Source organism: Equus caballus, chromosome 8 (genome assembly GCF_041296265.1).
Source record: "Equus caballus isolate H_3958 breed thoroughbred chromosome 8, TB-T2T, whole genome shotgun sequence".
Classification (NCBI taxonomy): domain Eukaryota; kingdom Metazoa; phylum Chordata; class Mammalia; order Perissodactyla; family Equidae; genus Equus; species Equus caballus.
This window is the reverse complement of record NC_091691.1, coordinates 79,129,153-79,155,280: the sequence shown is the minus strand read 5'-3', so window position 1 is coordinate 79,155,280 and position 26,128 is coordinate 79,129,153. Positions and strand designations below refer to the sequence as shown.

The 26,128-nt window shown below is 38.3% G+C and overlaps 1 protein-coding gene across 1 annotated transcript in view; it reads right to left on the bottom strand.

The window, feature by feature from the left end:
* Nucleotides 1–26,128, bottom strand: part of DCC (DCC netrin 1 receptor) — a 1,092,740-nt gene that overhangs the window by 746,758 nt on the left and 319,854 nt on the right. The gene's annotated exons all lie outside the window — the stretch shown is intronic.

The window sequence follows — 26,128 nt, the reverse complement described above, 5'->3', positions numbered from 1 at the left end:
AACAATGGACCGCATATATGACGGTGGTCCCATAAGATTAGCACCATAGAGCTTAGGTGTGTAGTAGGTTATACTATCTAGCTTGTGTGAGAACGCTCTCTGATGTCCGCATAATGACTAAATTGCCTAAGGACACATTTCTCAGAACATATCCTGTCATCAAGCAACACTTGACTGCACTTGCTTATTGTAGAAAATTCGGAAAATACACTAAAGTATGAAGAAGAAAATTAAACTCACAATCTCACCCACCAGGGAGACTAGAATTAATATTTTGGTGTGTTCCCTGCATGTTTTAGTGGATGTATCTCTCTCTGACACTCATGAGTGCATACACACACAAGTTCACAGTGTACACTTTGTTTTTTATCTTACATTTTGTCTCCTTAACACTACATCTCTAGTATATTCTCATATACAATAAAATTCTTGAAGATATTTTAATGGCTGCATAATATTCCATCCTATGATTATAACATACTTTAATCAGCCACTTCCACATGGATGGCAATGTAGGCTATTTCCAATCTTTCACTATTGTTAAAAATGCAGCTGCAATATGCATCTTTTTATATATATTTTTGCCCACATCTCTAATTATTTCCTTAAAATAGATTCCAATGAGAAATACTGGATCAAGGGGGAGAATAACAAACATTTTTAAGGCCTTTGATAAAATCACCAAATTGATTTCCAGAATCTTGGCCAGTGCCGAGTTTACCCACAGTGTCTGAGAATGCCTCTTCCACCACATTCTCAAGAGCACAAATGTATTATTCCTCTTTAAGTCTGTTATTTCAATGGTAAAGAATGTATCTCACTCCTATTAAAAATCTTATTAATTTGTTTATTCACTGAATTGTAAAGGCTTCTTTCTATGCATTATTCATTCATACAGTTTCCTTCCTGTGAATAGTCAAATTGACATAATCTTCCCATTTTCCTAATGGATTTGGAATCTATTCTTTAATTCACTTTATAACAACTTTGCTAGATAAGGATTCTTCCAGTTACTTAATGGTTGTATTAATTTTGGGAACATATTTGACTAATTGAGATGAACTTTCAAAATAAAGTTACCATGGCATACATTTTGTAAAAACATCTAGTGTTGAAAGATTCAAAGATGGTACACCATCCTCACCACTGGAATTAAACAGAAGGAGGCGACTGTGCCTGGCACACAGTGAAAGCCCATGCAAGTCGGTTTCATTCCTGTCCCAGGAGATCTCCCTGCTGCCTGGGATGGGTCTCTTGGTCTTTCTGTGCTCTCCAGACTCAGAGCTGGACCCTGCGGCATGCCCTTGTGTCTTACATGTGCCCCCTCCTTGGCATTGCTCTGTTTTCCTAATCCATTCTAATTTCTAATATAATTTTTAAAAGTTTTAACCAGATGATGATTTGGGAATTAGACAATCAGTCTTTCTGGACAATGAATAGCATGATACATTAGAGCATGACCTTGGAATGGAATAGATTTCAAATAATGATTATATAAGTTACTAACACTTCAGTAGTCCCAGGATATGCGACCTTGGACTAGTCATTTAAACTGCCTGGGCATGAATTTTATCACCTGTAAAGTGGAGTAATTATAAATATCTTGCAATCCAGGTGCCCCCTCCATGTTTAACAACAAAAAAATACCTTGCAGGAGTTGCTGTGGGACAGTAGGGGTGGGCAGAGAAAGAGCAGAGCAGATTGCCAGAAACAGTCTGGATCCAAAATGAATCTCAGTAATGTGTGTTTGTTCAGCGCTTGAATTCCTAAGACTAAAGTAACAGCGGACAAGTGGATCATTCTTTATACTAAGCTATGCAGATTTTGATTCTGCCAAAAAGTCTCCCAGGCCACGGTTTCTTGACCTGACCCTTTTAACCCAGGATCCTTTTCCTCCAGCTTAAATGAGAGCTCAATTACTCTCTAGCTTTGCCACAATTTTGTCACAACATAGCTTCTGACTAAAAATACTAAATCAAATTTACCATCTCACTTATACTATTGTTTCCTCTCAGTCTTTTTATCTTTAAAAAATTGCTGATTGGGTCTCAGGTGAGCCAAGGAACAAATTCTTGACCTTCTAAGGCTGAGCTACCTACCGACTCAGACATGGTGACCGCGACCATGGGTGGGACTGCTCGTTTCCGAGACTCAAACATTTCGGAGGAGACTGTTATGGCGTCTTCTTGTTGACATTTTCCCCAACTGCCCTGCAGGTTGTCTATGCAAACGAGTGTTGATGTCTGTAGACTTTGGCCTCTGCTATTGGATATGACCCTGTCCACCAGGGTTCTGGGTTAAAGTTTTTCAAATATCTTGAAGCTACAGAAATTTTATATGAAAAAAGGTATGAGAGAGATTTTTGCCGATTCAGAAGAAACTTAGTGAGATAAGAAGACGTAAAAGAGGCCCAGATATGACAAACTTTACTTAGTATCATTCACCAAGAAATTGTCAAAACTAGCAGCAAAATGCGGAGCTATTGTCTCTCTATCCAAGCAATGGCAATTAGGGGAATAAGCAGTAAGAATAATAAATTATCTAGATAATAGGTTTAAAATTACATGTCAGAGTAGAAATGGGGAGAAAGTAGTAAGTATTATAACATCATTTCTTTCTCTCCTTTCTTTTCATTATTCCTCTCCTGGGTCACAGTGAAAGAAATTCCTTCCCCTCCCATATCCAGTTTACTGAAGCCATGGCTTTCTCACCCTTTCATGCCTTTCCACATGCTGTTCATGTGGCTTAAAGAGCACTTCACTGCCTCAGTTTCCCCTCCCTCCACCACATCATTTCTCTCCTACTTAACTCTCCTAGTCAGCTCAGACATTCTCTCTCCAGGAGACCTTCTCTGATCACCTGTCCTCACTCCAAGTTGGGAAAGATGTGTGCTCAAGATTCTCACTCTTCTCATAACACTTTTCCCACCATATTTTTGTATTTGTTTACTGTGAGTAATGTATTAGAATCTGAACTCCCTAAGGACAATGCCTACCATTTTCCATCTCTGCCTCCCCAGTGTGTATGGTAGTACTGGTGTGATGCTTGTTTGCTGGTGGATGGAGAAGGGATGAATAAACAAATAAATAAAGCTGTACATACAAAAGTGCAAAGCATTTTTGGGCACTGCTTGAACTGAACTGGTAGGATCCTGAATTGTTCTTGGTAACAAATGTCCTGCTTCAAGGTCAAGATTAGACTGGAACTTGATGATAGAAGAGAAATGAACAGGATTCAGAAATAGCCTCTCAGAAACACAAAATGTCCAAGAAAACAATGTTCACAAATAGCTACCAAGAAATGACAGAAACCTAATTACACTTGCAAAATATTTCACAAAATCCTAAAATATTATCATCATGCTCTAGGTTTTTATAACTATAATTCTCAAACCTTGGTCTGTAGAACTCTTCTTGTGAGGAAAACTACATGACAATCATGAGTCCAGGGCTGTTTTCTAAGGACAGCTGCGACTGATCCAGAAGCCTTTGCATGCACTGGATTATCTGACCGAGACCTTTGTTGCCTAGAGTTCAAAATTCCAGTAACTTTTCTAAGATAGACGGATTCCCAATTTGGGTTTTTATTGTTCTTGTTTAGATGTGAACCTCACTTTATAATCTCTACATATTTTTGAGTGACACAGGCTTATCAGGTGCTGGGATCAGAATGGATTTCCTTCATGGCCTAATCAAGACGTCTCTGGAATGTTTCAGCATCCTAAAATTTAAGGATGATAGGGCATCCTTCCTATCCATATGTTACCCAGTTGCCCTAGGCTTTTTGCTACCATGATTCATTTGAACGTAAAGTCATTTTAGTCTAGTAAGGAAAGGAAGATTAAACTTCAAAACCTAAATGTCAAATCTTTTGATACATACTTAATAAATCAATTATTAATTCATTTATCATTCAACAAAAGTTTTTGAGCATCTTTTTTGTGTGAGGACATGGTCTAAGCAGGACACTCAGCTAAGTGGTCTGTGCACCAATACACAACTCAGTATGATAAATGTCAGACCAACATCTGCGTTTTTGGTCCCCAATAAGTTTGCTTTCTATGGGACACATTTCAGAGAAAACCTGTGCTTCTTCCAGGCTCCAATTTTCTCTTTTAGACCAATTACCTACTTAAGAGAGAAACAGTTGTCAGGAACCCATTGTTTCTGTGTGAAGACTACCAGCATGTGCATCAAATGGACTGTTGTGCCTGGTGATGGAAAGAAGTTTACTAGTAAGCAATTTCACACAAGCAGCAACATTTCTTTCTACCCATGTTAGCTTCCTGTCAAATACAAAATCTCAAATACTATATTTAAAAAGCATCAGAATTCCTAACAATCTTTTAGCCATCCAGCCTCCTTCCTTCATTTTCCCAGAAATTCATTTTGGGGTTGCTGTCACCTTTAATTAACTGGTCTGAAAAACCAGAAATTTTCAGGGATCAAAATTTATATTAGGATAGCCACCTTCATCTGAGCAATTAATAATTGTCCACTCCTATCCCTAAGAGAGGGGCTGATACAAAATGTGCTTAGAAAGTAATGAGACAAGTATTTATGTTGGTGTATGAAAACCAGCCTTGTTACTTTATAGTCACACTACGCATATTATAATTCCTTAAGGGAATTGTAAGAGATGATGCCAGTGACACAGCTGTGGACACAATGCCCAGGATAATTTCACCAACTGGGAACCAAATACCCTAAAGCTTCATATTAAGATGCATGAAGGGTACTAGAGGCATGATTAGTCATAAATTAGAGCCAGAACATAAATGGCCAGGCTGCAAGCTATCCTCCAGCTCAAAGAAAAGACATGAGGGAGGCTAAGGGAGAAAGATTGAAAACAAATCCTAGAAGTCTCCTACATCAGTAGATACAAAGTTGAAAAGGCAGCAGTGAAACCAGGAAGCCATGTACATAGGGGCATTCTGAATCCACAGAATGAGAAAGAACTTAAGTGTGTGACAAATGAAAGATGAAGGCCGGTCTGTTTAATACCATTGTAATCCTGAATTGATGGCTGATAGCTGATGTATGATTTGTATGTCAAGAGGGCATATCATTTATTTCACTCTCAATGTGGGATTTATTACCACAGTGCTTCCAACCAGCTCAGGCTCTTGAGTAGAAGCCTTCAATCACTATCTTCATTTAATAAAACTTGAACTTTCAGAATACAAAGAGAACATCTCTCATGAAAGTTAAATATGATTGGAAACAGATTCTATATAATTTTCTTTAAAAAATTACTGTGTGCAGACAAATTGCTGTTGACTGCTTTTGAAAGCCTCAAATATTTATTTATTAAGTCAGGACCCCAATTTGTAAATAAAAAAATTACCAGCTGTCACCATTTTTAAAAAATAAATGGACCATCCATGTTACAAGGGCACAGAGATAATAAACTGCATTATATAAAAATTAAATATTTTCCTTCAATGTTAGATGACAAATAATTATTACATTTGAGTTTCATCATGTACAAGTGTTGACAATTTTCTGTGTGCATTGACAGAGACTCAAAATGGTATCACACTGTACCTATAATGCTCTTATAATGACCTACTTTTATAGAATCATAGAATGTTAGCATTATAAGGGGACTCTTAAATGACAAGAAACAATGAATGGCATCCCACTACTTAGTCTTAGACCCAGTATAAGAATATAGATCAACTATTTCCCGTATACCTCCTTGATCCCAAGTTTACACTGAGAAGTAGAAAATGGGAGAGACTATCAGATGCCCTGAATGCAGTCAAGATTCCTGGATTCTGTGTAGTAAGTTTCCATCTCTGTCCACAATCTAAACATGAGAAACAGTCAGAGAAACATGTTGGCTCATTCTTTTATCTATTTAGGTTTTTTCCATTTGATTTTATTTCGTTTTAGTTTTAAGACAAGTCATGTCATCTGAGCACATTTTCCAAAAAGAAGGCTTTGTAATAATTTTAAGGTAACATATTGACCTGACACAAAAAGACATTAGAGGAAGCAGTGTGAAAACAAGATGTTGAAACCTATAAAATCTAAGCCACACTTCCAGATACGTTGTTGTCAGCCACCCTGCAGCCCCGTATCATTTACTTATTCTCCTCGATGCTCAAACCTGGTTTTGCCTTGATAACTTTGTGTAGAGTTTCAAGGAGAATGAAGAGGCAGAAAAAAAATGCCATTTTCATATTGGAAATTAAAATGGATGGCCAATATTGCAAAATGTCATTAATTAGCCTGCAAGATGAGGTCTGTGAAGAAAGCATCATATTTGACAATTGGAAGATCATTAATGATATTTTCTAGAATAGAATCAGTGGGGTGATAGAGGCACTCAGTTATAAGGAATGAAGAAGGGTGGACTTTTCTGTCTAAGAAGGAAGAAAGAGAGCCAGTAAATAAAGAAGAGGTCGGAGCCAAGAGGAGCTTTTGTTTTGGTTTTAAGTGGGAGTGACACATACAAAGTCTGTGGGGAAGGAGCCTGTAGAGAATGAGATATTAAAAATTGAAAAGATTAAGAAAAAATTGAATAATTGATGGAACACTGCAGAAAACTGGAGAAGGGCATAGTGAGAGTAATTTGCCTTGAATTAGAGAAAGAAAAGCTCTTCTTACAATCCTGGAGAAAAGGTAGTGAAATTGGGTGATGAAGTATAGAAGTGCTTATGTATGGAGATAGTTGGATGAAATAGTTTACCAAGAACATCAGTTTTCACTACAAAATAGGGAGACAGTCCCTTTGAAATTTAGCTGTTATGGAAATGGGAGCGGAAAATGACCAATATCATGTAAATACATGGTCTAGTATCATGGAATCCCAAGAAAAATGGAGACCATGAATTTGTAATAGCAAAATCCAGATCAATAGCTGAATATCTCTGGAAGGCAGGATACAGACTCTAGAAAGCAGACAGTTGGTTTGACTGAAAGATGACAATTTGCAGTGTAAATATACCCACAAGGCCAAAGGAGCAAGGATTTTAGGATGGAAACAAGAAGGGGCTAAAGTGGGCCATACCAGGTCTACTCTGATTGGAAAGGAAATACACCAAAATTTTGAAAAAAATAGAGGGATGCTAATACTTAGAAATGATAAGAAGGTCAATATTCAGAAATATGACAGAAGAAAATGACGTTTGAGAATTAAAGAGAGTATTATTAATGATCATCTCATGACAACAAGCATAAACAGGATTGACCCAGAAAAACTGGAATGTAAAGGAACCATACTCAAGGGCATAAAGAAAATAGTCATTGGACTTGCAAAGATCAAGTTACTTGATCTTGAGGCTAGTTTTTCGATGGTCCATGATGAAAGTGAGAGTCGGGATGATAAAGATGAACATGGGCTGTACTGTAAATGCTTAGTCGATTTGGAAGAGAGATGAAGAGGTTAGCAAACAACTAAGTATAGGTTAGGGTATGTATAACAGCACAGCAGGAACATCAAAGAAAGGATGATGGATTGAGCTGGGAAGGTAGAGATCAGGAAGAGACAATAAAGATCCCAAAATAATAAGGATTATATAATAATTCTGAGCCTCACGGTATATGAGGACTAGGAACATGAACAGCAAACGTTCAGAAGGGGCACTGTTTCAACATATGGAAATTGAGAGTGTAAAAGGCATTAGTTTCAGAAACATTTTATGAGGATCAGTTTCGTCTTTCTCTTAAGAGAAAACATATAACCTGGTTTGAAGGAGGAATACGTGCTTATCACACATGATATTACTATGGCTTACTACAGCATCTACATTTGTATTATATTGTCTCTTGGGTAAGGAGCAAGGAAATTCCCACAAGTTATGTGTGTATTTCCATATGCTGAGAGTTGTCCTACAGAGCTTGCAGAGAAAGAAGTTCCAGACTACAGACTTTTAACGCGGTTAATGAAAACAGAACCATTTTCTAAATTGTTATTGCTACACTCTTTCAGGATAGGTAACATTTCAAGTATCAAGGCTACTGTCACTGGGACATCAATAAGAAGCACTAGACCCTGTTACACAAGAAAATGAAAAGGAAATTTTGAACTATATTAGCCTAGTCAAGGTGAAAACACTTGGAAAGATTTTTTATTACAACATAGATGTGCCTGATTGTATTGAAAAATGGATTTTCACAAGCTATTACATTAGATAAGTCCTTATCAGAAGTCACCATGTGTCGCTTAACTAGAGAATCTCCCAAACAATATTAGTCATTGATCAGAGGCAATCATAGATAAAACTCACCATGGCCAATGAAATTTACCATGACAATATGTTTGTTACACAGAGCTTTGTACAGGTTTAATTATTAACTTGCATTGGAGCAATATGCAATTGTGCACTTGTAATGCTAGTCAATCAATATCATGTGCTACTTGGGGTAATATTGCCTGTACTTTAAGGTACACAGCTGTGATCACAATTACTCTCTGCCCTGGAAATTCCTAAAATGCTTCCATTTTCAAAACATTTGAGCCTTTGTAAGCTGACTCTGGCCATTGGCACAGGAAGAACTCATGTAAGTTTTAAGATACCAAATATATTTCTAGGTAATTGTATAAAAGAGATTCAACAAATTTCATTGAGTGTGACTGGCAAGTGATGAGTGGGATAGAATCCAGTTTATAGTCTTGTTCAAAGAAAAATATATACCTATAAAACTATATTAGACAGCCCATATCTATGAGATAATTTTTGTACATGATAGAAAAAATACGGCAGACATTCATAAAATGGGCCTGTGAGGGAAAACTTCAGGTAGAAAGTAAAGAAAATGAGACAAACCGGGTGTGGAACCACAGGGGAATTTGAGTTGGAGACCACGAGGGGAAGAATATTCTGTGTGTGTGTGTGTGTGTGTGTGTGTGTGAGAGAGAGAGAGAGAGAGAGAGAGAGAGAGAGAGAAAGAGAAAAAGAGAGAGAGAGAAAGATGGAGGACATTTTCCAAAATGGTAACTTATAAAACATTCACTATATTTGATCACATATGTTCTTTTTACATAAATAGATTACTATAAGTCTTCAAATTGTAGACTTGTCACTCAAAGGAAGACTGAAAAATATATTGCTCCACTCAATTTACACATGAAGAAACTCAGACTCACAGATTTATCTGGAGTGATATAGACACTTCAATGGACAGAATTAACACAACTCTATGAATATACTAAAAACATTGAATTGTATGTATCAAATGGGTGAATTGTATGGCATAGGAATTATATCTCAATAAACCTGTTGTGAAAAAGAAAGGACAGAATTGGGTATATGGGACTAGAGTTCATGTCTGCTGACTTGCAAATCAGAGGAAAAAAAAATAACATCCTAATTGAATCATGATACCAAGTAGCAAAGGTTTAAAACATACAAACTTTTCTACCATCTCAAACCTCAAGATGCCTCTCTTTCTTATCTCTTGGACACTGCCAAATGCAACTATCTCTGTCATGGAGTCTGATCACAGGTTTGGGGAATTCACCAACAAAAAGATTACATTTCATTTGTCATTTTCCCTAAACCACTGACATTCTGATTAGCAGATACATGAATGATCAAAAACATCTGAAGATGAGTAACAATTATTTTACGGCTCTTCCTCCTAAAGTCGCTTGGATAATTATAGTGATAGCATCTGACTTGTCATCGCTGTTGCAATCACAGTCAAACTTTGGATGGGGAGACAGTAGGATCTAGATATGGTCTCCTCAGCTGTCTCAGGGAAAATTACTGAACCAACTGCCCCCTCAAGTGCCGTGGCAAAATCCATGGCCACAAGGGATTTCTAAACATGATACCCCAGCATGAAGCCACCTCTAGCCTGATGGCTGCACAATGGTTGAGGGGCAGAGTCTCAAGGGATTGCTCCAGTTGGCTTGTGCTCTAAGAGCTCTGAGGCACACAGCTGTAAACTTAGCCTATAAATCTCACACCTGGCCCTCCTTAGTGAGTTTTGAAGAGGACATCTCCTCATTCTAGATATGCATGGAAGATTTCACTCATACTGTATTGTAATTCTGTGAATTTATTCTCCCTTTAAAGTTAATCCATGGGGAAGAACACATACATTCACTCAGTTATTTGTTAATTCATTTATTCAAGCACATGTAACTAACTCCACATGATTTGGTCCCATCCTAAAGATGGTCAAGCCACGATAGTTCCTATTCTCCAGATGGCTTCCTTTATAAGACCCTTATTTTTCACATAGTTGATACTCTATATTTTCAAGAACCCTGAGGAGCACAGTAGAACAACATGGAGCCAAGAGTTGCTAATGGGGTTGGAAAAAAGGATCAGTTCTGTAGACCATCATTTGTTAATCAAGGTGCTCAGAGAGAGAGTTGGGACTCTCATTAAATCAGAAAAAAAGAAGAGGGAAAAATCTGACGAATTCCTCCTCCCTGAAAGCAATTAGGTATTATTTCTTGCAATAGGTCAGCACTGATGCAGATAAATTCTTTAAAGAGGTAGAAATAAATTAATATTCTTTCCAAAGTTAAGGGATGAAAGAGAATCATAGAAAACAATTCCAAAGAAGTAAAAATGCTGGATCTTTTGAATACAGAGAGCATTTCAGATTGTTCAAAAGCTGACTGTCGTAACTAGGCTGAAGGACTTTGGGTCATTTGGTTGGCTTTAGAGAGTAAGCAAATGTATTCATTCCCTAGAGTAGGAGTTTGTCAAATGTCTATTTGGCCTTGGGATTTAAAGAGAGTTTTGCTAAAATTCTATCTTAAGAAAAACACTGTCTTGTTTTGTGTTTGGGGAAGAATACATGTGAACACTAGGGGTGCAGTTAGAGTCATTCAGGGCTCGGTGCTGCTCAAGGATGCCTCCTACTTCTCAACTGACCCTTGCCCTTAGTTTCTAAATTACTTCCTGAAGGATTTAATTGGATTAAAGGAATCATTTCTTGACAGTAGAAGTGGCAGAAGACAAGACACCCAATTCAACTGAGGCCTTCTTAAACTTCATGAGTGGTGCCTAGAATTTGATATGTACCTTTATTCCAAAATTAGATTCAATTTCACAGTGCTGAGTAAGGTGGATGAACTTATTGTAAGAGCGTAAATTCAAATTAAAGACAAAACCGAGAGCAGATGATACCCTTTAGTGATACTGAAGAAAACTATAAGAAAATATAAGAAGGTGCCTGTTACATCCAGAATAGATTCTCAGTCATACTTCCAAAAATGTCTTCCAGAAGGCTTAAACAGCTGTTCTTCAATGGAATCTCTTGGATCAACGATTATATTTCATATTAAATTTTATGGTTAGTAGTATGGCATTTGCAATTTCTCTATTTAACAATGCACTTCTATCTAAATACTTTTAAACCCTGTACTCAAAACCATTATTCTGGATGTTGAATGCAGATGTTGGTGGCAGTGTGAAGGTACTTTTGGATGAAAACTTCAAACAAACAAAAAACAAAAAATTCTATTTCTTGATAAATGCACACACTAACGTATATTTACACATATGATTTAAAATAATTGTTAGAATTTAATGAGTATAGTTTTCAAAGTGTGAAGCATCCTTAAAATTATATACATATATCTAATAAAGGACGAACAAGTGGGATTATGCAGGATTTTGAAAGCTTTCTGTTCCACCGTTCATCTAAACAAGGCAATTGCCTGGAGAATTCCTTAATAAATGTGATCTATTCCTCTTCCTTCACTTCTCCTCTTTAACCAAAAACTAGGCTGTCAGGTGGTGGCTCAAGCTTAACAGGACATCTGGAGCAAAGTAACAGAGCTAAATGGGATCCATAATAGCTAACCCCAAACTCTGATACCAAAGGTGAAACAGAAAGATCTGATTAGTCTTGTTCCATCTCCAGAATAAAATACCTTCAGTCTCTATTCTGAAGCTACCCATACAGTTAGCTTCAGCACTCACTGAGAACCACATGCCTGGTATGGCTTTTGGGACATATCTTCTCTCTTGACAGAAGGATACACAGATGAGCAACTAGAGTGAAATAGAAGCACACAAATGTATTTGAAGAGGCTGAAGTAGGAAGAATTAATCGCAGTGGAAAGAAATAGCAAAAGCTTCATGAATGATGGAGCATTTGACCTGAGTCTTGAAATAAAAGTAGTATTTTAGGAATAAGATCAGGCACAATGAGAGTATCAGGTTATGAGGGCCTGAAAACAAAGGCCATATTAGAGTAAAGCAGATCACATGGACTGGCAGGGTCAGCAGTGTCGACTCACGGGTGTACTGCATCAGAAATAGTTAGGGAGCTGGTTAAAAATTTAAATTCTGTAGGTTTCTAATTCTATAACTGTGGGGTTGGGCCACGAATCTGCTGCACGGTCAGGTTTGAGAGTTACTTCTTAGGCATAGGGGATATGATAAGTAAGGTAACATTAGAAAGACGGTTTGTACCAGCTCAAGAAGAGTATTGGAAGTCCAAGGAGTTTAGGTTTTATTCTGTAGATAGAATGGAGGTTCTTGATTACTCTAGTCCATGGTACTTTGACCTTAGTATAAATATTTGGTAAACTCAGAATATTTCTTCTTAGAAATATATATATATATATTTTAAGATCCTTACCATCAAGAACATTTAAATGCCAACTTATGAACTTAGGTATGAAAATTTCTGAGTAAAAGGCCGCAGATACAAAGATACACACACATACACACACACACACACACAGCCAGGAAGGTTACTATATGAGCCACCATAGTTATATGACTATGCCAGTAATAATGGTTTCCCATTTCCTTTCTGAAAATGATGCGGTCACTCCAGAGGTACAGGATGAGTTATCTACCTAGGGACTGAAGGACCCTGGAGGGTTCTTGTCTCTGTCGCTAAGTTGGGCAAACTAAACTCTCTGTGCCTCAATTTCCTCCCGTGTAAGAGCACAATAATAATGCCTGGTGAGGATCAAATGATCTGGCAAGTATCACAAGAAAAAGTAAATAAAAGAACTTCAAACTATTAAAATACAGTATGCAAAACCTAATATTATATGGAGATGCATATTCAGTTAAGTGTTTCTAGGGAATGCTTTCTGACTCCTGAGTTTGGGGAAAATAATCCCATTTTAAATCCCTTTGCAAAATATGTAAACAGGGCCAGAGCTTTCCTGGGATCAGTTGTTCTGCCAGAAGCCCAGGCCCAGGGGCACCTTACAGCTGCTCCCTCCCTGTCCATGGCCACAGTGAGGAGGGTAGATGCACAGAGCAAAGAATTGAGCAGCTTATCATTGAAAATCTACCTTGCAAGAAAATAGGAACACGTCTCAACCTAAAGCCTCTACTGGAGAAGAACCTGTTTTGAAAACCCATTTAACACAAATCCACACAGGTTGAACATGCTCCCATCGAATGCTGGCTGTCCCTACAACTGTGTTTCTCCCCTGCCACTCAGGTCCCCCAGGAGAAAAACTGCCAGTGACTTTCACATTGCTGATTTATGAAAATGCCATAAATCATATGCAGCAAACTACTACTTTAAAACTACCTCCCCAAATCTTTTAAGTTAATATTAGGAAAAATTAAATCTACCTTCTTGATATAATTCATATTTTTTTCAAAGACATGAGCAGCCGAGATTCTGCTCCTTGGCCCTCCCTACCATCTGACATGAACAGACTGCTGTCGTTTAACACTTGATGAGTATCAGGAGGCCAGAAAAGTCCAAACATTATCCATCTAAATAAAGAATTACATACAAATTGCAAGCTTGGAATGGAATTTGCTCAATGCCTTCTCATAAAGCAATGCAAAGTAGTTATTTCTAATCCCCACTTTATAACTGAAGAAATAGAGGCTCATAGAGGTTAAGTAATTTGCTTAGGATGTCATAGTTAATTTTGGGCAGTGTCAGAACTATGATGGGTAATGCCTGGAAGAAGAAGGGGAGGCAAGAAAGAGATCAGCAAAAGTCATTCCTCTCAACCTGCTTTATCCAAGTTTGCAGCAGATGTCCAAACCAGTCTACACGGTTTTCTCTCACACAAGATCTGATTTTCCAAGGTACCCAACCCAAGGGGAGAACCTTTGATTCCCCCAGCAGGTGTCACTGTGGCGTGAGAAAGAGCATCATTCACCTGTCCCAGAAATTACATTATTCCTCAGACTTCTGTCACTTGTACATACAGAGAGCTAGTAGAATTATATAACGTTACATTTGGAAATTTAGATATTTACTAATCTAATTCTTAAGTTTACAGGCAAAGAAATTGAGGCATAGATGTGTGACTTGTCCAAGGTCACATGCCTATAGGCAGTCAGGACTAGAATGTGGTTCCCCTGAGAGCCACTGCTGAGCACCATCCTTTACTCAGCTCTGCCTCCCACCATTCTCGTTCTGTGTGGCCACCTGGTATCGAGAGTCCTCTCTCTGCAGCAAAGCCTTCTGCAACTCCCTTTCTTTTTAAGAATGGAAAGAAAATATGTAGAAAGAGTCATTTTAGAAATAGAAAAAATAGCACTAAGCTCTTAATTTCAACACCTCCTCTAAGACACGTCCCCAGTTAACCTCGCTTCTAGAACATAAGTAATCCTATAGTGAGAAGGGGCTGAGACATCTGATCCAATTCTTTCCTTTCGCTTTTTTTTCCCCACTAGTAAATTCCAGATTTAGTTTGGATTTCAACAGCTTTTACACGAATGTCTTTTTTCTACTTCAGGACCCAATCCAGGATCCCGCATTGCATTTAGTCGTCATGCCTCCTTAGTCTCCATTGGTCTGTGATAGTTTCTCAGGCTTTCTTTTTCACGTCCTCGACAGGTTTGAGAAGTACTTACTGTTCAGGTATTTTGTATCGTGTCCCTCCATTTGGGCTTGTCCGACATTCTTCTCATAATTAGACTGGGGATGTGGGTTTGGGGAAGAAAACCACAGAGGTTAATTTCCCTGTTCACCACATCATCTCAGGGATACATGCTGTTAACAGGACCTATTACTGGTGATGTTAGCCTTGATCACTCACTTAATCCAATGGCTGCCAGGTTTTTCCCTGTGAGGTTACTAACTTTCCCTTTTCCATACTCTATTGTTTGGGTGAAGGTGACTAAGTCCAGCCCACACTTATACTATTTGGAATCCTTCTATCAGAAAGATGTGTGCCTTCTCTGCCATTTTTTAATTTATTTAATTGTTTATTTATATCAGTATGAACTTGTACATAGTTTATTTTATACTTTGGGTTGCTTATCTAATTGAGGTGGTAATCCAATACCGCACTACTTATTTTGAAATTGTTCTAGCTCTGGCAGTTGGGAGCTCTTTCATGTTGTCTCCAGTGTCCCTTTGACATCAGTTTATTTTGTGAGCACTTCCTTGCTTTCTGGCACTACCAGATGCTCCAGGCTCTAGTAGATCCTGCACTTTCCCTGCATCAGCCTGAAAATCAGGTATTTCTCCAAGGAGCTCTGGTTCCTTTTATTAGACAATGGTATTTAGAAAGCAAGATCAAGGTGCTGGGTGTGCTTGCTGATGCTGGTATGTCATTGCTTTTAGTCATTCCCAATGGGCAGAGCTAGGACATAAATTTATGTACAATGACTCACGTACACACACATGTATATAATTATTTCTGAATCTATCTTTATCTATGTGAAACTATTCAAAAGTTCATACTGACATCTCTGATGCTAATAGAATACCACAGGGCTTTTTCAGGCCTTACCTCCTTGCTTCTCTGCAACTTCTCTCTGTAATAGTAAGAAATCTGACCCTCACCACACACCATCCATCCTGATTGATACCCTGCTGTTAAAATCTGAATAGTTCCCCCCCCAAAATCATATGTTGAAGTCCTAGCCCCCAGTACCTTAACGTGACTGTATTTGGAGATAGGGTTTTTAAAGAGGTACTTAAGTTAAAATGAGATCATTAGGGTGAACTCTAGTCCAATACGACTGGTGTCCTTACAAGAAGAGGGAATCAGGACACAGACACACACACAAGAAAGACCATCTGAAGACACAAGAAGAAGACTGATATTTATAATCCAAGGATAGGCCTCAGAAGAAACTAACCTTACCGACACCTTGATCTAGGACTTACGGTCTCCACAATTGTGATAAAATAAGTCTGTTATCTGAGTCCCTAGTCTGTGGTACTTTGTTACACCAGCCCTAGCAAAGGAATATAGAGACTTTGTACAGAAAGGAAGATTGGCAAGAGAGAGGACAAGCCGCTTACATAAGGTCACAACCAACAGGAGTGCCGAAGTGTTCTGGCTTCTAGGCCAGACAGGCTCTTTCAAAAAGGGTGCATTTTGTGCATTTCTACCTAACAATTGTTTTTTCTAAAAACATACTTATCATTTTTGGCCTCTGATTTTATAATTTTATTATTTTACGCTTGCTAAAATCTGATTTCTTCACCTGAAAATGCTCTGGTATAACTACAGGCACTCTCCCACTGCGAATTTAGAAATGGGTAAGTGAAAATGGCCTCTAAATTGTGAGCTGGAAATCAGCTCAGAATGCAGCTATTTAGCAACAGAAGGCGTTCTAGATCTTCCCTAAGGCAGGGGTTTAGGAGGCACCATTCTGGTTAGAATGCGAAGCTAGGGAGCTTCCCTTGAAGTTTTATTTGCAGCAACTTCTATTGTACAGAAAAAATAAAATATGTGGTAAAGATGCTCTTGCTCACATTTGACATATGATTGAAAACTAAAATGGCATGACCCTGTGAAAGAATATTGTTATTGTTTTTTGTTTGGATGGCTTGAAGGAAGGGCTGAAGGCCTCCTCTCAAGCTCCCCCTTGGCACTGGCATTGCTTCCCATACTGTTACCCATCCCCACAAGCTCCCATCACTAACAGTGGAGTCTTGATACAGCAGCAATTTCAGGGATTTTTAATCTGTGGGTTTAAGAACACAGGAAAGATTTGGCATTTGGAATAAAAAATAAATAAAAACCAAGTTACTTAGGGCAGAATGTTCCAATCCATCCTACTCTTCTTCTCTCTAAAGTAACAGACATAAAAGTTGAGGTGAGTTATAAGGAAAAACACCTTAACAAGGTAGAAAGTCTCTCAGGCCAAAATAACACTTGAGTGCAGAAAGAGTCTATCCTGGATAGGGTGGGAGTGAGGTGGGCCAATAGTGGAAGCAAGAGGAAAAAAGGCGTCATGGATTAAGGATTTGTTTAAATCCTCTAATCTCTGGTACCTGTGAATGTAAACTTATTTGGAAATGAGGTCTTCGAGGATATAATCGAATTATGATGGGGTCATACTGGATTAGGGTGGGCCCTGAATCCAATGCCTGGTGTCCTTATACAAAGAAGAGAAGAAACACACAGAAGGAAGAAGGTTCTGTGACCATGCAGTCAGAGATTGGAATGATGCAGCCACAAACCAAGGAATGCCAAAGATTACTGGGAGGCACCAGAATCGAAAAGAAGCAAGAAAGGATTCTTCCCTAGAGCCTTCAGTGGGAGCATGGCCTTGCTGACACCTTTATTTCATATTTCTAACTTCCAGAATTGTAAGACAATACATCTCTCTTTTTTAAACCACTCATTATTGGTGCTGTGTTAGACCAGCCCTAGGAAACTGGTACAGAGAGTTATAGAAGTAAATTTCTCTGGGGAGGTGAGTGAATCATGACCAGGATTTCCTGGCAAGGTGATCTCTAAAAATAGGAAAGAGTGTCTCAATCTTGCCACCCCCACTCCAAGCCAAGGAACACCTCTTAAGTTCGTCAGCTCTCTTTATCCTGAGTCTACGGGCATCATCAACCTTTTTCTTATAATGGGGCTTCCCTTGAACGGCTGCCTACAGGGAATAACAGTGCTAGCTATGCCAACAGAATATTCTAAGGTGCCTGGTAATGACTTTCTCATTACACATTAATAAATCTGTCTGTGCCCTTTGCTAATACAAATATTCCCTTGAGAGATAAACCTGCTTGTGTGCTAGGTAAGTTAGGTTTGAGAGCTTACAAAACTGAACCTCTAATTTCTGACACTAGCAAACTCACCTCCCTGAGAAGCCTCTTGGGAGATGACGGCCAGTATTTCTGACTAATGCACCATTCACACAAGACATCTCTTTTTTTCAAAACTTCTATAGAAATGGTATCACTTCCCTCTGGTTCTTTCTAGCACTGTTCTTTATTAATTGAAGTTATTTCATTGTATACATTGATTTATATGTTGTATTTGTTTTCAAAATACCCAAGCTTTATCCCTGCCACTTACTACCTGTGTTACTTGGGACATAACACTGAGTCTCTTAGAGCCTTAGCTTCCCTACTGATAAAATGGGTACAATAATGACAACTCTTCCCATCGCACTTGGTTCTTGTGGGTATCAAATGAATTATTACACGTGGAAATACTGTTAAAATAAAGAGAAATGTACTTTGGTATTGTTCTTATAATTATTATTATTAATTTGATTTTGCAACTGCTCCATTTCTGCAATTTTGTCAATCTCATTGCAAAATACAACAGTTTATGCAAGATATCTTCAACGTTTTCATATGTGTAAAGTACGCTCATTCTTCAAAACCCAACTCAAATGTCACCTCTGCCATGAAGACTTTACTGCTCTCTCAATCCTCTTCCTGCTGCTTCATATGGTAGGTGTTGCTACATAAGTGTTTTTTTCTGCGCTCAACTGTTAAGTGCTTAAGGGCAGGAACCAAGTTTTATCTTTATATCCCCACAGCCTTCAATGCCTTTCACTTAGTGTTCTCAGATATATTGACCCACTTGAAGTGGCAAACATTTATTGTCTCACATAGTCTATGAGCGTCAGGAACCTGATCATGACTTAGCCCAGTATTTCTGGCTCAGGAGGCTACAGTGAAGGTGTCAGTTGGGCCTCCAGTCATCCAAAGGCTTGACTGGGCTAGAAGATCTTTTTCCAGGCTCACTCACATGCTTATTGGCAGGAAGCCTCAGTTCCCTGACAGCCATATGAGCCTCTCCGTAGGACAGCTCACAACATGGTAGTTGGAGTCCCACAGAGTCAATCCAGAGATTAAAAAAGAGAGACCGTAATGATTTTTATGACCTAATCTCCAAGTCACATACTATCATTTCTGCTTTATTCTATTCATTAGGAGTCAGCTATAAAATCTAGCTCATACTCAACAGAAAAGAATTACACAAGGGTGTGAACACCAGCAGGCAGGGATCATTGGGGGCCATCTTAGAGACTGGCTACCACAATGGCTGACTGACTGAATAGATATGTCACATTTATCTTTAATTTACTTTCCACTCAGGGCTTTTTATCTTCTTCCAGTCAACATAGACTTGACTTCACTTTTGTAGAAGTGTGCTCAGGAGTGTGAATGAAAACCAATAATTAACCTGATTCAGAAACAATGGCATACAATAAAGTCTGAAGCAAAATAAACTATCCAGTCACTGTATCCTCAACTCTACTATCATGTATACATAAGTGACTGAATGAACTTTTACCCCAAATTAACAGAATATTTTTATCAATGTGATACGAATAAAATGAGTAAGTATGTACCAACTGAAATCAGATAGGTATTTTTTTTTTTGGTTTTTGTTTTTGGTGAGGAAGGTGCCCCCCTGAGCTAACACTTATGCGAACTTTCCTCTGTTTCGTATGTGGGACACCACCACAGCATGGCTTGATAAATAGTGTATTGGTCTGTGCCTGAGATCCAAACCCGTGAACCCCAGGCCACTGAAGCAGAGCATGCAAACTTAACCACTATACCACCAAGACAGCTCCCAAACTATTTGTTTCTATATTTTATAGTTTATATTTTCCTACTACACCAAATTCAGACTCTCTGCCTTCCTCTCATAGTGAAGAGATGCACTGTATTTTTTAAGTCCCTATGACATGCCAGCTACTGTGCTTGAGACATGAGGTGAGGAAGAGGCCCAGGTCCCTAGCCTTACTCGGTTTACAGCAGAACAGACAAACAACACACACTACAAGCATTCTCTGGAATCTGATACATCAATTTATCCACCCGCCTTCCCTACTTCACAATCCAAATCTTTGTACTCGCTATTCTGTATGACTTCCTTCCTGTTTCTCTATTTATCCAAAGCATTTCCACATTTTTTGAAGGCTACCACAAATAGAATGTCTTCCATGAAATTTTCAGTGAATCCCGGTGTTTTCAGTAACCTTCTGTTTCCTTGAATTTCTATAGCAAATTAACACTTATTTATGAACTATCTTGCTTATTTTTCAAATTGCTTCAAGTGATTTAGTCACCTTGCCTCACCAGATGGCAATTTCTTTGAGGGTCAGGTTCCTCCCCAATGCTTAAAAGGTACTCGATAAATGCTCGCCAATTGATGGCTAATAAAGATAAAGTGTTTGTTTCAGTGTCCTTGGCTGTGCATTTGAATCTGGACTGATGAGACTAGTTTCTGAATTAATATTCTAGGTGCCTAAGGCTGAGCCTAATTTGAATTAAAATTTACATAAATTATTTTAATCAAAATAAATGCACAGAGCCTTAATCTTTTCTGTACTTAGGATTTATTGGAGAGATTAATAAGTTACTCTTGCTTAGTGTAGAAGCTTAGCAATGGGAATGTTAAATATTCCTTATTTTTTAATAACTATACAAAAGAGCTACTATTATTTGCAGCATTCTTTAGATAGAATGACTGAAACAGCCTAAGGTTGGTCTTGGAAAAGATTTTGGCTTTAGAGTCACACAGACCTAGGTAAGTCAAATTCTAACATTACCCTCTAGCAAATTGCAATCACTCTAAGCTTCCATTTTCTCATCTATACAATGAGGATATTACTATTTGCTTTCCAGAGCAATTGGGAGGATTGCAATGATGTTCCTAAGTCACCTGGCCCAGGGCCGAGCAGGCAACAGCTGTACTTATACCACTTCTACTCTTTTCAGTAAATATTTCTTTAAGAAATATTGGAACTATATTGGACCTAAGGGAAATATTTATTGTTAATCATCCAATATACCAAGATAAATAAACAAATCACTGAACATTTTCAAAAACTTGTTTATTGAACAAAGGTCCCATGGATGGCCACATCTGACAGTGCATTCAAGGAAATGGTGGGCAATTTAGACCCATGGCTTCTTCAGATTTCAGCAGATCATGACACAACCTTGAGTCAAACACACTTACAAAGAAGAAAAACTGAGAAAAAGGAATAGTCGAAGAGTCAAGAAAATAAAAGCATTGTTTTCTGGATTTTTTGTTTGCCATTTTTCTTTGAGTGCAATGATCCATTGTTATTCTGCATTGCTGGTGTTCGCTTGAAAAGCCGCATTTTTCAACACTGGACCTCTGCATCCCATTCATAATGCCGGTAGACATTTGATTTTTAAAGCCATTTAGATTCTAGGTGTCACTGACAATTCCCATGAAACACTTAATGAACAATATTTGGCTTTGAATTTTAGAACTATGTTGTTTCGTTTTGTTTTTTATTTGTTTTAATGGTCCATAGTATTGAGAATAGTCTTAAGATACATTCCTAACTTGTATGTACATATGTTACCTAAATTTATTCAAAAACATATCCACATTCTTTAATAATATTTAGCTAATATCCTGAAAGAGAAATTCAAGCTATTTCCATATTGCTTGAGCAAAACTGACTAAATTGAAGTCATTTTTAGAATCAATTTTTAGAACAGGTTTGAGCAGTAGATTCATTTAAAGAGCAAAAGTTGCTGGGTTGAGGGTAAAGAGACAAGGGTCCCAATCTAGATTAATTACAGTCTATGGCTAAGAAGAGTGAAAAACTATGATGGTCAAGCTGATGAGTAAAACCACCACTGAAAAGAATTTTGGAAGAAAATTACACAGAGGGGCATGATGTCCCATGTTCTGGATATACAAAGAATGTCATCGAGTCAGATTCCACAGATTATCCCAAATTCTCATGTTCTCAGTGGGAAATTATACAGAAGAACTGGAAGATTGGCAAAAATATGATCAAGGAAAGTTCTCAGTGAGGACGATTAGTGCTAGGACCTCAGCCTTGAATGGTGGTTGATTTATCTTCAGTCTTCCTAAATCCACCTCAGACAGACTCATGACATTCTTAGAATGATGTGCGAAGAAGATCACGCTGAGCTTCTTTGTTCTACTCTAGAAACTCTTGCACAGTTTACAGGAAATAGGAAAAGTTGCTCTGTGGCAATAATTTGCTGACCTAGTGGGGCTCTAGATCTTATGGATTCTCCTCTGGGATCTTAATTAGGTGTTTCTGGGTTTTGACACTGGTTTTTGGAAATATGAGCTGACAAAGTAGAGATAACACTACCTCCACCCTGAACATCTGTTTGGGAAAACTCTCTCCTCCTATGTATCTTTACTTCTCACACAGAACACTTCACTTCTGACATTTCTGGTCACCAGAGTGGGGAGGTTTTTTCCACACCATCAATTCTCTATGATACCAGCTGGGTGTCCTAGAGTTTAACTCAATTTTGATGCTATCTACCTGGACAGAGCATCAGATCCTACAGGTTAAGGGCTCAGTCCCACAATACTGCCCCTTCTCCCACTTCAGAGAGTCTAATCACAAGTCCAGGTCACCTGTGCTCTGACTGATGTGCTATAAACCAGAGGTTCCCATGACCCCCTCCTCAGGCTCAATTAATTTGCTAGAGTGGCTCATAGAACTCAGGGAAACAACTTACTTACTAGATTACCAGTTTATTATAAAATGATATAACTCAGGGACATCTAGATGGAAGAGGTGCATAGAGCAAGGAACATGGAAAGGGGCACAGAGTTCCATGCTCTCTCTGAGTGTGCCACTCTCCCAGCATCTCCATGTGTTTACCAGCTCTGGAAGCTCTCTGAACCCTATAATTTTGAAATTTTTATGGAGGCTTCATCATGCGGGCATGATTGATCATTAACTCCATTTCCAGCCCCTCTCCCCTCTCTGGAGAATGAGGGTGGGGCTGAAAATTCCAAGCTTCTAATCATGGCTTGGTCTTTCTGGGATCAGCCCTCATTGGAGCCCACCAAGAGTGACCTCATTAAAACGAAAGATGCTCCTGTCCCCCAGGAAATTCCAAGGGATTTAGGAGGTCTATGCCACAAACCAGAGGCAGAGACCTATAAATATATATACATAAATATTTACATTTTTTATATTATCTCATTATATATATATTTTTTTAACATGTATTTTATATATATGTTTTTTCTATCATCTCACAATATCTCACCTGGAATATCCAAACACAGTCAGCTACGATTTTATTTCCTTCATAAAAAAAGAACTGAGCAGTACCCTAAAATAGAAAAATCTTTTTAAAGCTCAGACTTGATGTGTTGTAAGCAGTATAAGTAGCAGTGTAGAATACTATTGGAACAGAAGCCAGTGTAGAAGAGATTCTGGAAGTTACGTGAAAATTCTGTTATGTTTCACCACAATGAGATAGATGTAGGCAGTTGGATGAAAAATCTAACAGGAATGAGTGCAGCCTGACCATTAGGAATAAAGGAAATAAAGAGATTAGCACCGAATGTCATCCTGTTCCGAAGGAAGTGTAAGAGGCCAGAGGAAGTCTCAGGAATAAAATTCCTAAGATGTGAGGAGTAGCTAAATTGCAGGATATTGACAGTGCTGAGAGCAAAGACATCCTGGGTGTGGGTCACAGGGGACTGACTTATCTCCCTTCAGATTAAGGCAGGATTTTCTCCAGTGTTGTTGCTGATACGGGCACTCTCAGTCAGCCCTTAAGGAGAAGGTTTGGATTGTGTCCACTCCCATATCAGCAGCTTTCTATTATAATGAGTTATTCTGTGGTTTTAGCAGCTATGGATGCACATCTCTTATCTTTCCATGGAAGGAGGAGGGCTTTGCAAGAGTGAGTGCAGGGACCTTCTCCAATTTACCCTGGAATTTATTCCACCTTACTTAATCATGATTTGAAAATAGTGCCTGAACAACAAATATTTAAGAAATGAAGGATAGAGAAAAGAAGAGAGGGAGGCAGTGGGCAAGTAGATAAGGCAAACACTATTATTCCAGTAGTTTCCTGTCTTCTCTTTCAGACTAGGCTAATGATTCCCTTGGAGAGGAAGTTTCATTTTGGTCTACTATTTCTCCAACTTACATCATCCAATACATGCAGCATTAACTTTTCCCCTAAGAGCCTAGTGCTTCATTTGTCCATCCATTTATTCTGCAATTATTGGGTTCATTCTGTGTGCCAGGCATATCACTATAGACTGGTCATAAGCAATAAACATGAGAGATCAGGTCCCTGTTTTCAAGGGCCTTACATTCTAGTGGAAAAAGAAAGACAATACATAAATCAATCAAACAATATGAAACATATCAAAGAAGGCAGAAAATTAACATAAGGTGGTATGATAGAAGGTGACTTGGGATCAGGCTTCTCTCTGAGGATCTAGGATAAAGCCCACAGAGGGAACAGACAGTGAAAGGTCCTAGGCAAAAACAACTTTGAGATGTTCAGAAAAGGATTTCCAAAAAAGGATGCTGTGGCTGGACAATAGTAAATAATGGGGAGAGTCGAACAGGATGGGCTAGAGGAGTAAGATGGGGTAGAATATCTTGAACTTTAAAAGACAGCTGAAGGTGTTTGGGTTTTTTCCAAGCTTACAGCAGGTAAAGGCACAATATAAACTATGTTTTAAAGATTAGTGTGAATAGATTATAAGGGACAGATGGAGTCAAAGATGCCAATTACGGGATACTTTAGTGGTCCAGGGGAGAGATGTCTATGGTGTGGAGAATGTGGTGACAGAGATTAGAGGTGGGAACAGGTGTAGTTTGTGGTGGATGTTGAGCTTCTAGGTCTTGCCAATGGCTGGGATGGGGAGATTGAGAAAAAGAAAGGAAGCAGGTGAGTTCTAATTGTTTGTTTATTTGAACCACTAGCAGAGAGTGGTGTCTGTTTACAGGTGTGAGTCAGAGTCAGGATCATTATAGTTGAGAGGGAAAATCAAGTGTTTTCGATTTTGGAAATCTGATATACCTTTAAAACAAATAGATATTAATTAGCTAGCTGATATCAACAGAGCAAAAGTTTTGTTTCAGAACTAGAGAAAAGATCTATTTAGAGTGACTAAAGGGGATGAAGAGGCTCATTTCAGATTGGGGGTTAAAGTGACTGTCATCTCACCCCCTGTAACCCGTACCACACTTGTATCGACACTGTCCCTTAAAGAATTATCGGTAAATTAAATTCATAAATCAGGGTAAAATTATGAATTGCAAATATTCACTGGAGGTCAAGAAAGTCCTGATATTTATCCTGAGAGCAAGAGAGAAGAAAAAGAAAGGCAAGGTAAAAAATTTAACCATGGGATAATCTGTTTCTCCTCTTTCCTGTAGTATTTTACAGCTGCCTGTATATTTCTTTATTTCCTTCTTAGATGATATGGACCTGCTCCATTCCATTGTGTCAGAACATACAAACAGTATTGTCTTAATTGATCTAAATTGAATAAGTAAGTGTTGGAACAAAATGTCTTCAGAACATAAGCAAAATTGCATCTACATAGCATTAAAAAAAAAGAATCAGAAGCACACATCTATCTGTCGGTACTCCAAGGAACAGGTTAACGCTGATTGATAACTGGTAGTAACATCAGCTGTAAATGTTAGGAAAATAGATTAAAAATTTTTGAAATAAATATTCACTCTGCACAAAACATAATAAATTCACTTAGATTATGATTTGTGTCATTAGTAGTTTAACCAGATTAGCCACCTGCACACTTGAAGAACTTCTTCAAAGTTCTTGTTCTTAATTTTTTTTCCTGAATATTTTAAGTGCTTTGGTAACTATGTAAACAGCAAGCCCTGCTTAGCTTGCCTCCTGCCTTCACCCTTAGCTTCAATTGGCACCAGTCAGATAGAGGAGTTTGCCCCATCACTACAAGGGACAGTTGGAATACCCATCTTGACTGATGTTATGCAAAATGTCAGACTTCTGAATCTGATCTTGGCTTGACATGATGGAAACTTTCCAAATCCAAAAAGACTGTAGAGAGCCGTACAATCACCACACAAAGGGACTGACGTGCTGCATATTAAATTCAGGCAATGATTACATATAATTGTATCATTACCATCATTACCTAGAATGAGATTAATGGAAGCAACTATTCAGAAAAACAAGAAAGAAATTAGCTTTGAAGTAGCATAATGAAAGATTTT